We start from the raw sequence: 15007 nt of genomic DNA on the forward strand, positions 1-15007 counted from the left end.
GAATGCTCACACAGACTGAGCATGCTCAGTAACATCTGCTGGAGCCGGGCCCTCACTCTGTCCCCACCATTGTCGTTGTTCTTTAGCACAGAATCTGGCTCATTGTTTTTGTGCTCTGGAGCTTACAGCCGACAGAGAGGTTAGTTTTGTAGGTGAAGGCATAGAGGTATAAAATCATCAGCTCTATAAAATCTACGCTCCCTGAGATCACAGTTTCAGATGGCATTAGCTCCCCAAATAGCACCTTTCTGAGCTGCATACTCTGAGGATTATCTAGTGAAGTATGTGTGTGCCTTCAAGAAGGGCTCTGAAAGCCTGACAATACATTCTGTGGTTATTAAAGATCTCATTGCACTTGGAAGAGTCGAGGCTCGGGTTGGCCCACATCTCCCCTCCCCCTGTGGCTGCGCAATACATGCTGTGTGCTTCCAGCAAAGTACGTTGGGGGCTTTCTGGAAGAAATGTGCTTGGCTATATAAATGCACATTCTTCTTATTATTATTACAGGGAAGATGAGTTCAAGTCTGCCTTATGATTGCCTCTAACTAAGATCTGGGGTTAGTGAAAGGAAAAGGTTAGTTCATGCTGGCAGCTGCATGTGAAACTGTCACTGAACTCTGTACATTTTTAGTGCCAATTGTTTGGTCACAGTGACCCTGAAAGGATTTTAAGAAAGGAATTAGACTCTGTGTGGGTGATGGTAAAGACAACGGCAGACAATCTATGAACAAAAAGAAAAGGAGGACTTGTGGCACCTTAGAGACTAACCAATTTATTTGAGCATAAGCTTTCGTGAGCTACAGCTTATGCTCAAATAAATTGGTTAGTCTCTAAGGTGCCACAAGTACTCCTTTTCTTTTTGCAAATACAGACTAACATGGCTGTGACTCTGAAATCTATGAACAGTGTCTCCCATTTCCTTCACACAACACACATGCACGCACACACAAACACAGACACACACAAAGAGGGTACCAACATTTTCACTCTCCCTTGGGCTGCTTGTTTGTTGCAATTTGCTCCAAAATTTAGGGTGAAGCATCTAAGGAAATTACCAGGTGATTCTTTTACTGCTTCTCATCTATGTCTCTTAAGGGATCTGTCATGAATGAAGGTTTATTAAATCGTTGGATTGAAAGATCAACGTACTAAAGGGGAGTGGGGTTACTTTGCAGGTAAAGAGTCTGATCCTGCAAAGGCCTCCAGCCAATGGGAGTTGAGGGCACTCAACACATTTCGGAATGTGCTCTTGTCCCTTAATAATTTGAGGGCCATATTTGGCCTGGGTATAAACAGATATAGCTCCACTGAAGTCAGTGCAGGTATGTCCTCTTTACATCAGGGTTGATTTTAGCCGGTGAGTCATTTCATGAAGCTTTAGAAGTGAAGTGATAAAAGAATGGTGGACGAGTTATTAAAATATTGCATGCAACCAGAGCAATAGGGTAACACATGGACAGCTCTCCATTTGTTCTCCTGGTGGAGAGAGAATATTCCTCAGACAGGGCATGATATATTAACAGCTTACTTATCCTTATGTACTGCCTACTTTACCACAGATGCCACAAACAGCTTAATCTAGGCTTCAAGTGTTGGTTTTGTTGGTTTAAAATGAAAGATTTTTAACACTCTACTAGGAATAAAAATGGTGTTTGGGTTGTTTTTAATTTTCAAGGCAGACATTTTTGAAATACAAAGAGTCCCCTAAAGTGGTGGTTCTCAAACTAGGGCTGCCGTTTGTTCAGGGAAAGCCGCTGGGGGGCCGGGCCGGTTTGTTTACCTGCCGCGTCTGCAGGTTTGGCTCATCGCAGCTCCCACTGGCCGCGGTTCGCCGCTCCAGGCCAGTGGGGGCTGCAGGAAGGGCGGCCAGCACATCCCTCGGCCCGCGCTGCTTCCCACAGCCCCCATCGGCCTGGAGCGGCGAACCGCGGCCAGTGGGAGCCGCGATTGGCTGAACCTTCAGACGTGGCAGGTAAAAAAACCGGCCTGGCCTGCCAGGGGCTTTCCCTGAACAAGCGGCGGCCCTAGTTTGAGAACCACTGTCCTAAAGTATTAGACCAGGGGTCAGCAACCTTTGGCACCCAGCCCGTCAGGGTAAGGCCGCTGGTGGGCTGGGCCGGTTTGTTTATCTGGAGTGTCCGCAGGCATGGAGCCCTGCAGCCCCCACTGGCCGTGGTTTGCCATTCCTGGCCACTGGGAGCTGTGGGAAGCAGTGGCTAGCATGTCCCTCAGCCCGCGCCACTTTCTGCAGCTCCCATTCACCGGGAAATTCTGCACGAAGGTGGGAGATCACCCTGCAGCCTCCCCATCCTCTATCCCGGGGACATGGACTCAGTGGTGAGGCTGCAACTGACCCTGACACAGCACAAAGGCTGGGCCTGCCCCAGAAACACCCTGGGGCCCTGCCCCTCTGCACCAGGCACACCAGGTGTAGGGCAGGCAGGCTCAACCAGACAGGATCAAAGTGTGGAGGGGCTTAGTGTTGGGGGATCCAGTTGTCAGGTGAGAGAATTCTGTGTGGGACAATCTGAGTGCACTCAGCTCAGTGGAGGGTCTAGGTGGGGGGGATTTGGATGCACAGAGGCTCATGGGGGGCAATGGGACTCTGCAGGGCTTCCAGGTGAAAGTGGTTGGGGCTTAGTGGAGGGGTATGGGTGTGGGGATGGGTCTGACACAGCCCCAGACACTCCTTTCAGGGGAAGAGGAAGTCCCATCCTCTCCTGCTTCCAGCCCAGCCAGCTCAGGGTAGGAGCCACTGGCTGGGGTGTCCCCAGTCCTGCGGTGATTTACGTCTCCGCCGGCTGCTCCAGGTGCCTGAAATGATGTACCTGTGCAGCTAGGGAGTGGTGCATGACTGTTCTTGCAGCTTACCTTTGCTTCCCTGTCAGAAAGTCATTTTTCTGCTGGGAAGCAAAGAAATCTGCGGAGGACATGAATTCTGCGCACATGCAGTGATGCAGAATTCCCCCAGGAGTAAGTAACTAACAGCTAAAACGATAAGGCATCTGGTGTCACTGTCTGGACTGAATGAAGTGAACTGAAAAAGTAAACAAAAAGCCTGACCCTGTTCCCGTTAGTCAGGAGACAGAAGTTTGTATGTAGGATCGGGACTAGAGGCCATGCATGCAGGAGAAGCAAAGTAGACTGTTAACATTCTCTCTTTTTTGATACTTTAACGTTTTTACCATGTACGTTTCCAGAACAGAGCCTGTGTTTTTTCAGGCTGGATGATTTCCCTTTCAAATTAAGGATAACAATGAACAAAGAAAGACCAAAACTAAATGCTTCCATGCAACAGAGAGATAACAGTGTCTCTAACAGTCAGTTACACCTGTTCTTAACTGATGTCTGTGGAACATATGGGCATAGGACTGGAAGCCTCAAATTCTGGTTCCTTAAATCCAATCTCTTGCTATCACGTCACATAATCCCATTCATACATGTATCCACAAAATCACACCTTTCTCAGCTGCTCTGCAGAGTAGGCCAGGACACGCCTCTACATTTAAAGGCAAAGTACACAGAAAAACAAAGTGACATAAAAGCTATACATCCCACAACAGTGGTATAAGCCTTCCAGGTAAGGTGTTTGGCTTTTATTTAATACCATTTTTTCTCTTGGCATTTGCCCTTTAAAATAACAGGTTAGTGCAATGGACTCGGGAGACAGTGTTTGCCTTAGGACAAAGTCAAGTTGTTCGTTTGAACTGCTGAGCATGGTTAGCTAAATACCCGGGTGCTCAGACATTATTAAGTAATACTAAAAAGGAATCCTATCATTGTGTGATTCATCAGCTTACTGCCAAGCCAGCAGCCTGGCCACTTTGTCTTGGAATTTTTTTTTTCTGGTTTATCATTAAATGCGTTCCAGTGATTAGAAATATTTAAAAGGCGAGCCCCTTTTCTCCTGCTGCATCGGCGTAGCAGGAGCAAGGCTCTGTTAATGGGAGCCATCTATCTCCTTTGGCTAGAAGGGGCATATATGGGGATATAACAGATTATCACAGCATTATCACAGTGCTGTTTTTCAAGGGCATTGGAACGGACACCGTACAGAAGCAAACCTACACGAAAAGAGTCGGTGAGTTATGGGTACAGCTACCCCATCTGTGAAAAACACAGCAGTCAGAGGAAAATTACAGTGTGATGGTCAAAATATTCATGAAAGCAGAAGAGGTTATAGGATAATTTACAGGACAGTCCGGGCTTTTGGTACTTTCAAAAGGGACAAAAAAGTCGCAACAGTGCCCTATGGAAAAGTACTGATGCTCAAGGTGAATCTGCTGTGTCTAATTTCCTTTAACAGAGGAGCAAAGGAAAAGATAATTAGAACGAAGGCCTATCATACCATTAGTGTCTCAGAGAGAATATCGACGGGGATCATCCTTTGAGTCCATTTCACTAGTTTATCTTAACTTTGCTGGCTGCCAATTAAAGCTGAACACGGTATTGGAAAAAAAATGTCCCTTTTGGGTCATTACTGAAGCAGGCTTCTGTGTGTGAAATTTCTTAAGAGGAACCCACTTTCTTATCAAGATCTCTTAAGAGGAACCAGTTGACTATCTGTCCAGCTGTCTGTCTGTCCTGGAGACATGAGGCCTGATTGTGGTCTTAACAAACGGTTTTGCGCTGGTGTAAACCCCCTTTCTGCAGTAGAGTCACTCCTGACTTATGCCTGGTGTAAGTGGGATCAGAATCCGGAAGTTCCTCAGTTGACATTGGAACCAAGTCTGAACTTCCCCTAAGTGTAGAAGTTCTCAGAATCCGGGTCATGCTCAGTCCCGTTGTAGAGCTGGGGGTCAGCCAGGAAATTTGGATCCTGGGCTGAACTTTGCTGCAGTTTGAGGCCGAGATCCCATGCTTCTCCTCCAGGAGGTGCAGTGCAGAGAGGCGTAGCTCAGGTGAACAGAAGCTAGGGTACTTTTAAGCCCAGGCTTTGTGCCTGTCGAAGTCTAGGTAGCTGTGGGGCCCTGTGCAACGTCCAATATAAAGTAAAGCAGCCAGGAGCTTCTGTACATTATGGTGGCCCCTCCAGGGGTGTCCATAGGCTGCTCCACTATGGGGGCTTGATGTACTTGGCAGAGGCTCTCCTCCATCTGGCCCATGGCATTGCCCCGAGCTGGAGCTTTGGAGAGGCAGGGGTTTTTGCATAGAGCAGCCCTGCATAGAGCTTGTGGTGGGTGAATTCTCCTCTGGCTTTCTAAGAGGTTTTATAGGCAAACAAGGGAGGGCACGCAGATCCCGATTCCAGCTTGTCCCTTTACAGAAAAAAGGCCTAAACCATCAAGTTTGGATCCAGATCAGGATTCAAACTCCTTTAAAGTTCAGCAGGTTGCAGGATGGGTTTGGTTCAGAGACATCAGTGACCAGTACTCCCCTACCCCCCATGTATATAATATATTCACACAGACTCTGCTTCCAAAATTTTATGGGGCAGATTCTCTGTCCTGCTCTGGAGCAACACAAAGGGAGTGGAGCCTAGACACCTCCCTGGCTGGGAAAAGCAGAACACAGTTTGGGGGAGCTCCCAGAGGGTAGAGAAGCAGCAAAGCTAGCTAGCTACCTTGGGGTGGGGGGTGTACTGGAGCCATGGCTACAGCTCTAACTTCAGGTAGCAGGCAGCAGGTGGGGGCTGTTGCCAGCCGGTGCCTGGTAGAGCAACCTCCAGGCTGCTCTAACCTGTTCCAGGGGCCAGGAAGAGAATCAGGGAGTCATAACTGGCTCCTTGACAGTCCCGCCTCTAAGCTGTCCTCAGCAGAATCTGACCCTATATTCATTTTGGTCACAGAGGATTAATCTCCACATCCCACAGCCCAAATACAAATAATTTTCTCCTCCCCCGCCCATACCTCTTAATAAGGATATGAAAGCGAATTCTAGCCTCTCTCTTCTATAGAAACATTGGAAACCTTTGCGTCCACCCCGCAGTTCATTCGTGTGCTGTGAAAGTTTTTACATCTCAGGTGCCTTCCGAACATACAGCAACACCAAACCTCCCATCGATTTACATCACTACCCAGTTACCGATGGATGGGAGCCCGCTGGCTGGAACATCAGAGCGCAGAACACACTCTGTCTGACTTACAGCCAAAACAGACACAAAGTAATGCTTCCAAATGTTTCCACAAGTGCTTTTGTCCTGGTAAATTTCACAAAGCCTTGAACTGACCTGCAATGGGGCAGGGGAGGAAGAAGAACTGTCATTTCAAATCTATCCTGGTACTTTACTCTGGGTTCTTTTACTCATTTCATTTCATGTTGAGAATCATAAAACTGCAATACAGAAACCTAAAATATCCCATTTCCTAACCAAATAAATCCTGCCGTGCTACAGTGACTGATTTACTAGCTAATTAAGCATTTATTATTACCTCCCAGAACTTCTTTTTCACACTAACTCCAGACTACACTTCACCACAGAAATTATCTATAAAGAACACACTGCCTTTAAATATATAGTCTTTACTTCTGGAGCTGACTGGCACATAAAATAGCTGGAGAGAGACCAAGGCGGTTGGATCTTTGGAGCCCTCACTTCAGCCAATCTGAGTGCTTTTCAAATCCTGGCATTTCTTTCAAAATAACGAACCGATGAAACTTTGCAAATCTATAGCGTCACCGGAGGGTGTCAAAGACTAGCTCAAAGCGGGATACTAGTCGTCCCCCATTTTAAAGAAGGGGAAACTGAGTCAGGGAGAATGAAGTGACTTTTTCAAGGTCACACAGTGTGACAGCGTCAGAGTCAGGAAAATAACCACGCCCCTGGCTCTAACTATTAGGGGCTGATCCAATGTTGGGAAGGAATTTTCCTCCAGGACAGATTGGAAGAGGCCCTGGAGGTTTTTCGCCTTCCTCTGTAGCATGGGGCACGGGTCACTTGCTGGAGGATTCTCTGCACCTTGAAGTCTTTAAACCATGATTTGAGGACTTCAATAGCTCAGACATCGGTGAGAGGTTTTTCGCAGGAGGGGGTGGGTGAGATTCTGTGGCCTGTGTTGTGCAGGAGGTCAGACTAGATGATCATAATGGTCCCTTCTGACCTTAATATCTATGAATCTAAGTCAACGGCTGCGTTTCCATTGTCCCTAGATGCCTCCTTTTAGGAAAGTATGATGTAACGCTAAGGGACTGGGGTAAAATTCATTGCTATGCAGAGGAGCCAGCCCAAGGCTTATTATACACCACTCAGGATGGCTGCACTAGGGCGAATTTCAACCTCAATTCTGATCCCTTGATTGATTCCAGTGAAGTTACTCCAGATATGCCTCAGCATAAATCTGGGGCCCCAGCTTGCATTTGGCCAATACACAGCACTCCTATGGTAGCAGGGGGAACTGTATGCAGGCAGATCCAGAGCAGCACACAGCTTCTGCACCTCCAACTCAGGGATGGGACCTGGAGCTTGGCAGGGAAGGAGACAAGTGGTGCATTACCTTTTTGTACCCTGCACTGGGGTTTGCTGTGATCACTCAGAAGTTAGGCGGATGTCAAGCAACCACACAAACAAGCCAGCAACAGCTGCTGTGAGTAACCTGGTGCTGAACTGTACACATCTCATGCTCCCCAAATTTGCAATTTGACTTTGACTGTTGCCATGGCCTCTGTTTGCCAAGCAGACAGCAGCTTCGCGTCTCTCAGCCCGCACCGTTAACCTGCTTTCATGACTTCTACGATGCTCAGATATTGTCACAGGGAAATGTCATACCCTTCCCATTAGCATCAGTGCCCACTCCACGACTCTCAGAAGCAGGATTTGTACAGAAGCCAGCTTGCCACATCCCTCCTCTTAAAAGCTGTTCAGACGGCCCACTCGCTGCTCTTGATCGTTTATGTCGTTTATTAATAACTACTCTCTGTCTAAAGACATTTTGCCTCATTTCCTTTAGTGCTCTTTTCCTTGCTATAACTTCACATCCCCCCTCGTTCTTGCATTTGGCAGACACTCAAATAGCCTCATAGCTTCTCTTCCCCTTTTAGAAGCATGTTCAATTTAATGAGATCTCGCCTTACAAGATTCTCCCTTTCCACAGAAAGGCCTTCTTTGGTTTCTCTAGCCCTTTTGAAGTTTCATAGCATTTTTGTTGCCCTCTGCTGCCCTTTGTCCATTTCTTTAAAAGCCTTTTTTTTAAATCAAAGGGTCTTAAGAAGGGCATCGGGCAGTTCAGATGAGTTCTGCCTAATGCCTTTTTGGAGTGTTTGAAGTTTAGTGAAAAGCTTAGACACTTTGGGGCTAGAATTGCAGTGATGTGGAGAGAAGAATTTTGCCTTTATTGCAGCTAGTCACTATAATTAAGGCTCCTTAAAAGTTTCCATCCTAGGCCCTTGTTTTCAGCCACTGACAACTTTCCAAGCTGCCCACATCTAGGCTTGGTTTCTGCCCCTGGGCAAATTTTCTTTAAAAAGTTGTCACCCAAATAGTCCAATCAGGAGAAGGAGAGTGGGGGAAAATACTGTCTCCATTATAAAAAAAAATTTGGGACCTCTTCTAACATCTGAAAGGGCTGGGATAGAAAGAAGGAGTAATGCTTCCTAGAGTTCAGGTGAAAACCGGGCTTAATTTGGCTATATTATGAACTCGTGATTCTACTTGTGAGCAGTGCAATTGATACAACTATTTCAACATGCTCGTCATTTTCTGAGGAAAGGTAGCTTGCGCTGCACTGGGGATGTCCATTTTCTGCATGTCTTTTAAGCGTGTACTGGGCCACCCATGTCAGCCCAGTGTTCAAACGAGCAGGATCTTTATCTCACTCACTGCCACAGGAACGGTTAAAGGACCACTCTTCTAAGAAGTTCATTAGGAGCATAGGACTAGACAGGAACTCCTGGGTCTTCAAGTCCAAGCCCATGCTGATGCAGGCATGTAACCCCGTTCATGTATGTCTCAAGCTCCGTCTTCAAAGTCATCAGGTTGTTTGCCCCAATTCCTTCTATTGGGAGGCTTTTCCAGATCCTGACTCCTTGGATGGTTTGAAACCTTCTGATTTCCAGCCTAAATTTATTGCTGGCCAGTTTATCCCTCTTTGCTCCTTTGCCAGCATTGTGCTTTAGTTTCAGTAGCTTCTCCCTAGCGTTCAGCTCCCAAGGTATTTATAGAGAGCAATCAAATCCCCTCTCAGCCTTCATTTTGCTGGGCTAAACAAGCCAAGCTCTTTCAGTCTCTTCCTGTAAGATAACCCTCTGTGACGTTGCACTCCGCAATGTTTTATGGAAATATGCTTATGAGTGTAAATATGACGTAACTGGAATATACTTCATGTGAAAGGTCTATTGTAAGGTATCATTACAAAGGTTATAACCTACTGAATATATTCCTCTTATTTGTATGCATGTATCATCCTTGTATCTGAAGCTAGAAATATGAAGTATAACTCTGAGGTCCTATCGTAATTATGCACAGTGTGGGCTGTTAATGGTGGTTTAGAATCTTGATGGCTCCCATTGACTAGGACAATTGGTTGTAAATGCATGTTTTTGTTTTATTTTGCTTGGTAACTTACTTTGTCCTGTCTGTTCTTACTTGAAACCACTTAAATCCTACTTCTTATACTTAATAAAATCACTTTTGTTTATTAGTAAACCCAGAGTAAGTGATTAATACCTGGGGGAGCAAACCGCTGTGCATATCTCTCTATCAGTGTTATAGAGGGCGGACAATTTATGAGTTTCCCCGGTATAAGCTTTATACAGAGTAAAACGGATTTCTACCCATTATATGCCAGCACTGAACTGGGCACTGAGTCCATTAGTTCTGTTATCCGCATGGTGTACCAGAGCCATGCACTGGACTAAACCTATCATAGTCTTCACCCCTAGGGAATGCTGGCACTAGCTGGGCAAGAGATCTAATTCTGATCCTCCTTTTTAGCCCAGATTGTGCCCATGCTTGTCCCTCTGAATCCTTTTCCATCTGGATCCTTGTGCCATAATGCTGACCTTCAGACCACACAAACAGAGCTTTTCTGCCCAGGCTTCTGCCACGTACAAGCTATTCTTAACTGTACTCCCACCTCTCCTCCTCTGAGGTATTGATTTGCCATCACCCACCTGCACACACCATCCACGTGATTAAGGAGCGTGCCAGAAATAGCTCTCTAATGCTTACATAACCCGTGCCTACTTGGTGTGACGCTCTGTCTCCCTCTAGTGGCACTTAGACCATCTAGAGATTGATGAGTCTGCTATAGCCTTGGCTAAGAGCCATGTGGCTTTTAGCTCATGCAGTAGAGTCGCATACATTAAGCTTCATAGGTCCCAGGTTTGATCCTGCCTGCTAACCACTTGTGGTCTTTTGGCATTACAAGTGGGGGATCTCAGCTGGGAAGTCTCTGAAGCTTGGGACATGCTTATTCAGCTAGCATGGCTCTTCGCCAAGGCTGTAGCAGACTCATCAATCTCTACATGGCCTAGGTGCCACTAGAGGGGGACAGAGCGCCACACCAAGTAAGCACGGGTTACATTTGTAGCGCTGCACCATCATGCCTCTCTTCCTTGCACCACTTCCCCTTACAGCCACCCTCAGGATTCAATGTCCAAGTCAATGCACTGTCTGCTGAAGCATTCCATCCGCTTTAAAGCCATACTGTCACAGCCTGCATTAATGGCTGCATTATTGACCCTTAGCATAGCAGCATTAGTACATTTCAGCGCTAACTGGCTGGGCTGTGATCCCTTTGCGAACCATGGCCTACAGAAGGAGTAAGGTGGAGACCTGAAATAACCTGATGAACCCACAGTTAATGCCTCCTCTATAGCTCCCGACACTTGTCAATAGGCTCCATGGGGTATCGTGTCAAAAGGTTTCCATGTCAATGATGCACTTGACTTCTCCTCCTTATTTTTAAGTAAGATATTTCTTAGAGATGGGCCTGAACTGCAGAGTTTGGATCTGGATCCCATCTGCCCTAAAGCTTGGGGTTGTTTGGATGTGAGGTTCAGCCCAAACTGTGAAGTTGAAGAGATAAATGTACTGGCCCCTAGGCATGGAGAAGGCTACAATCCATCTATGAAGGCAGAGAGAGAACCTAAGAATTCCCTAAGCTGTATGTGATTTATTGCTTCTGCAAGCTGTGCTGAAGGTTCTGGGATACAGAAAGACAAGGACTAGAACAAGGCCACTGTGCTTGTTCCAGCTCTTCAAGCTCTGATTCCTGATTCTCTTTTGACTTACTCCACGGATAGCTGGAGGTGACAGGTCAGGGCCCCAGCTTGGCCCATCACCTAACCCTTTGACCGGGGGATCATAGAATCATAGAATATCAGGGTTGGAAGGGACCTCAGGAGGTCATCTAGTCCAACCCCCTGCTCTAGATCTCTAGACCTACTGGAACTGTCTGGGTCTGAAAAAGAAGCTTGTCAGGAAGCCTGGTCCCCGGTGCTAATGGAGAAGCAGACGGAGTTGGGAAAGCAATGGCACAACCCAGAATTTAAAGGCAATGCCATTGCACCATGGAGAGTCCATTTTCCACACTTTCATCCCTAGTCCTTTAATTTGTCAGGTCCTGTTGAACTGCTTCTAGTTGCAAATCCTTTGTATTGGTGCTTCTGCAATATGGACTAGCATAGACCACAGAAAGGTCGGGCAACCAGACATGCGCTCTGCAGGCATGTAACTCAGATTAACATCCGGGAAAGCACTAAGGGTGGGATGTTGCCGGCTAATGTTCCCCAAAGGCCAGGCCCATCAAAAGAATTGAACCAAATGCTACGGTGTCTGTCATAGGGGTTGTGCCTCTGGAGAACAGGGCCTCTCTCAGCGTGCTGGTGGCGAAGTTCAAACAAACAAACTGAAAAGTCTTGTGATAAAGTCCCAAACAACCCTACTTCCTGAGGGCTCCTGCAGGGCTAAAGGCAAAGTAAGCAGGTAAAGTTAATTCACCCTGTCTCTGGGATAGCCTCTCAGCACCCTCATTGCTCTCCACCGCCTATCAGGCTCTGAGGGAAGGAGGTGGCTTACATCCTCGTCCCCTTTCCCAGGATTCCTTCTGGCTGGTTGAGAAGGAGGGTGGAGGGAGTCTTGCCCCTCCCACTCCCAAGGCTCTGGACCCAAGCCCTAAGTAGAATTAACAGCCTGGGTCTTCTTAAAACACCCACTGCTATCTCAGGGCCACACCCTCTCCCTGAGAGGCAGTTTCTTTTGTGTCCTTTGGTTGCATTTGCAGGAAAGACCCCAGAACAGGGTAGGAGACCCCTGGGCTTCCCTCTGTAGCCGTAGGGGATAGTATTCCACATTAGAGGGGGGAACTTTTTATTTCTGGCCTTGCAAATTCAGCTCAGGTCTGGGAGGAATCCTAATTTCTCCCCCCAAATACTCTCACTATGGAATCAACTTGCATGCAAAAGAAAAAAAAATTCATTGGTAAGAGTGATTGTGATTGTCAGTTGATGGCGCGCTGGGGAAAATGTGGATGTTTATTTTTCCCCAATGAACATTCAGGAGCTGATCTCAGACCCCAGCATTACTGTGTTTCTGGGGGCTGTTGCAGCAACCGCACCAAGTAATCATTGAATTTGACCTTTGTTCACTTGTGTGGTACAAACCTCTGCTTCTCTGTTGAGTGTCACACAGTCTCCGGGGTCAATCTTGCAGCTGGACGCCAGGCAGTATCCTGCGGGGAGTTGTAACAAGCAATCTAGTCAGCTTCATAGCAACACGGCCTTAACGACTGTCTCCTGGGCCCTGACGCTTTAAGTGCATTTGACCAGTCAAGAACTCTTCTTTCTCTAATTCATTTACCTCTCTGCAGGTGGTGGCGGAAAGGAAGGAAGATGAGATGGATGGAAGTGAAATTGCCTATTCTCCTATTATAAACGGCAACTGGAGTGTAAAATGCCCTGGGGACATGCGTACAGATGGGGTCAAGCCATGAACACTGCAGGCCTTTGGGGCCTTTTGGATCTGAACTTTGCACGTCGGGCTCATCTCTACTGTTCAGAAAAAGGGTCTTAAAGGGATCCTGGCCTTGCTCAAGATCCCACAGTCTGCTACAGTTCAGGCCAAAAAATGTTGTTTTAAAAACAAAAGATTTTCCAAAAAAATATAGAGGACCATTGTGATCATCTAGCCTGACCTCCTATTACGATGTAGCACAGGCCAGAGAACAGCCCCAAAGAAATTCATAGAGCAGATCTTTTAGGAAAACTTCCAATCTTCATTTAAAAATTGTCAGTGACTGAGAATCTACCACGACCCTTGATAAATTGTTCCAGTGGTTAATTACTCTCACTGTTAAATATTTATGCCTTATTTCCAGGCTGAATTTGTGTAGCTTCAACTTCTAGTCACTGGACCTTGTTGTACCTTCCTCTGCTAGACTGAAGAGCCCATTTATATATATTTGTTCCCCTTGCAGGTACTTATAGACTGTAATCAAGTCACCCCTTAACCTTCTCTTTGTTAAGCGAAATAGACTGAGTTTCTAGAGTCTATCACTATATGGGGGATTAACTAATCCTTTAATCTTTCTCGTGGCTCTTCTCTGAACCCTCTTCAAAATTTCAACATCCTTCTTGAATTGTGGGTGCCAGAACTGGACATGGCATTCCATCATCAGCTGCTACAGTGCCAAATCCAGAGGTAAAATAACCTCTCTGTTCCTCCTACTTGAGAGTCCCCTGTTTACGCATCCCTAGGTCGCATTAGCCCGTTACCCCACAGTGTTGTACGGGGAGCTCTTGTTCAACGGATTATCCACCATGACCTCACAATTTTTTTCGGTGTCACTCCTTCTCACAATAGAGACCCCCATCCTGTAAACATGACCTACATCCTTTGCTCCTTAATGTATGCATTTACATTTAGCCATATTAAATTGTCCATTGTTTCCTTGTACCCAGCTTAGCAAGTGATTTCTATTAATGGCCTCTCCTTTTTATTATTTGCCATTCCCCCAATTTTTGTGTCCCCTACAACCTGTATCAGTGATGATTTTGTTTTCTTCCAGGTCATTGACAAAAATGTTAACTAGCATAGGGCCAAGAATAGATCCCTGGAGGACACCACTAGAAACACACCTGCTCAGTGATGATTCCCCCTATCAGTTATCCAACCATTGATCCATTTAACGTGCACTGTGTTAATTTTATGTCGTTCTAGTTCTTTAATCAGAACGTTGTGAAAGTCAAATGCCTTACAGAAGTCTAAGTATATTACATCAGTATGAACTTATAATTTCATCAGAACAGATATCAAGTGAGTTCAACATAATCTATTTTCTATAGACCCAGGTTGATTGGCATTAATTATATTAACTATATTACCTTTTAAATTCTTTGTTAATTGAGTTCTGTATCAGCTGTGCCATTGTCTTGCCCTAGATAGATGTTGGCCTATACTTACCCAGGTCATTCCTTTTACCCTTTTTAAGTATTGGCCCAACATTAGCTTTCTTCCAGTCTTCTGGAATTTCCCCAGTGCTCCAAGATTTATTCAAAATCAACATTAATAGTCCCACGAACTCTTCCACCAGCTCTTTAAAAACCCTTGGATTTAAAAATCCTGTTGATTAAAAAATATCTAACTTTAGCAGCTGTGGTTTAACATCCTCCTGAGATACTAGTGGAATGGAAAGAGTGTTGTCATCACCATATGATGAGGCTATAATCTGTTTATTGCCAAAATACAGAACAGAAATATTTATTGAATGCTTCTGCCTTTTCTTCATTATTATTGATAATTCTACAATTTCCATCTGCTAATGGACCCAATACCATTTCCAGGTTTCTTTTTGTTCCTACTTAAGCATTCTTCTTATTGTTCTTAACTCTGCAGGCCATACAATTCTCCTTGTGTCCCTTTGCTTTCCTTATCAATTTTCTACAATTTTTAGCTTCTGATTTATATTCATTACTATCTAAATGCGAGCAACTTAGCTTTGCGGGGGCCCCCTGTGCATGGGGTTATGTAGTAAAATGTCAGAAGGAGTCACAGTGCAATGAAGTGTGTGTTTAAAAATAGGGCACCAACAATCACGTGGGCACCAATGATACTGCCAAGAATGACCTTGAG

Source organism: Natator depressus, chromosome 11 (genome assembly GCF_965152275.1).
Source record: "Natator depressus isolate rNatDep1 chromosome 11, rNatDep2.hap1, whole genome shotgun sequence".
NCBI classification, from domain to species: domain Eukaryota; kingdom Metazoa; phylum Chordata; order Testudines; family Cheloniidae; genus Natator; species Natator depressus.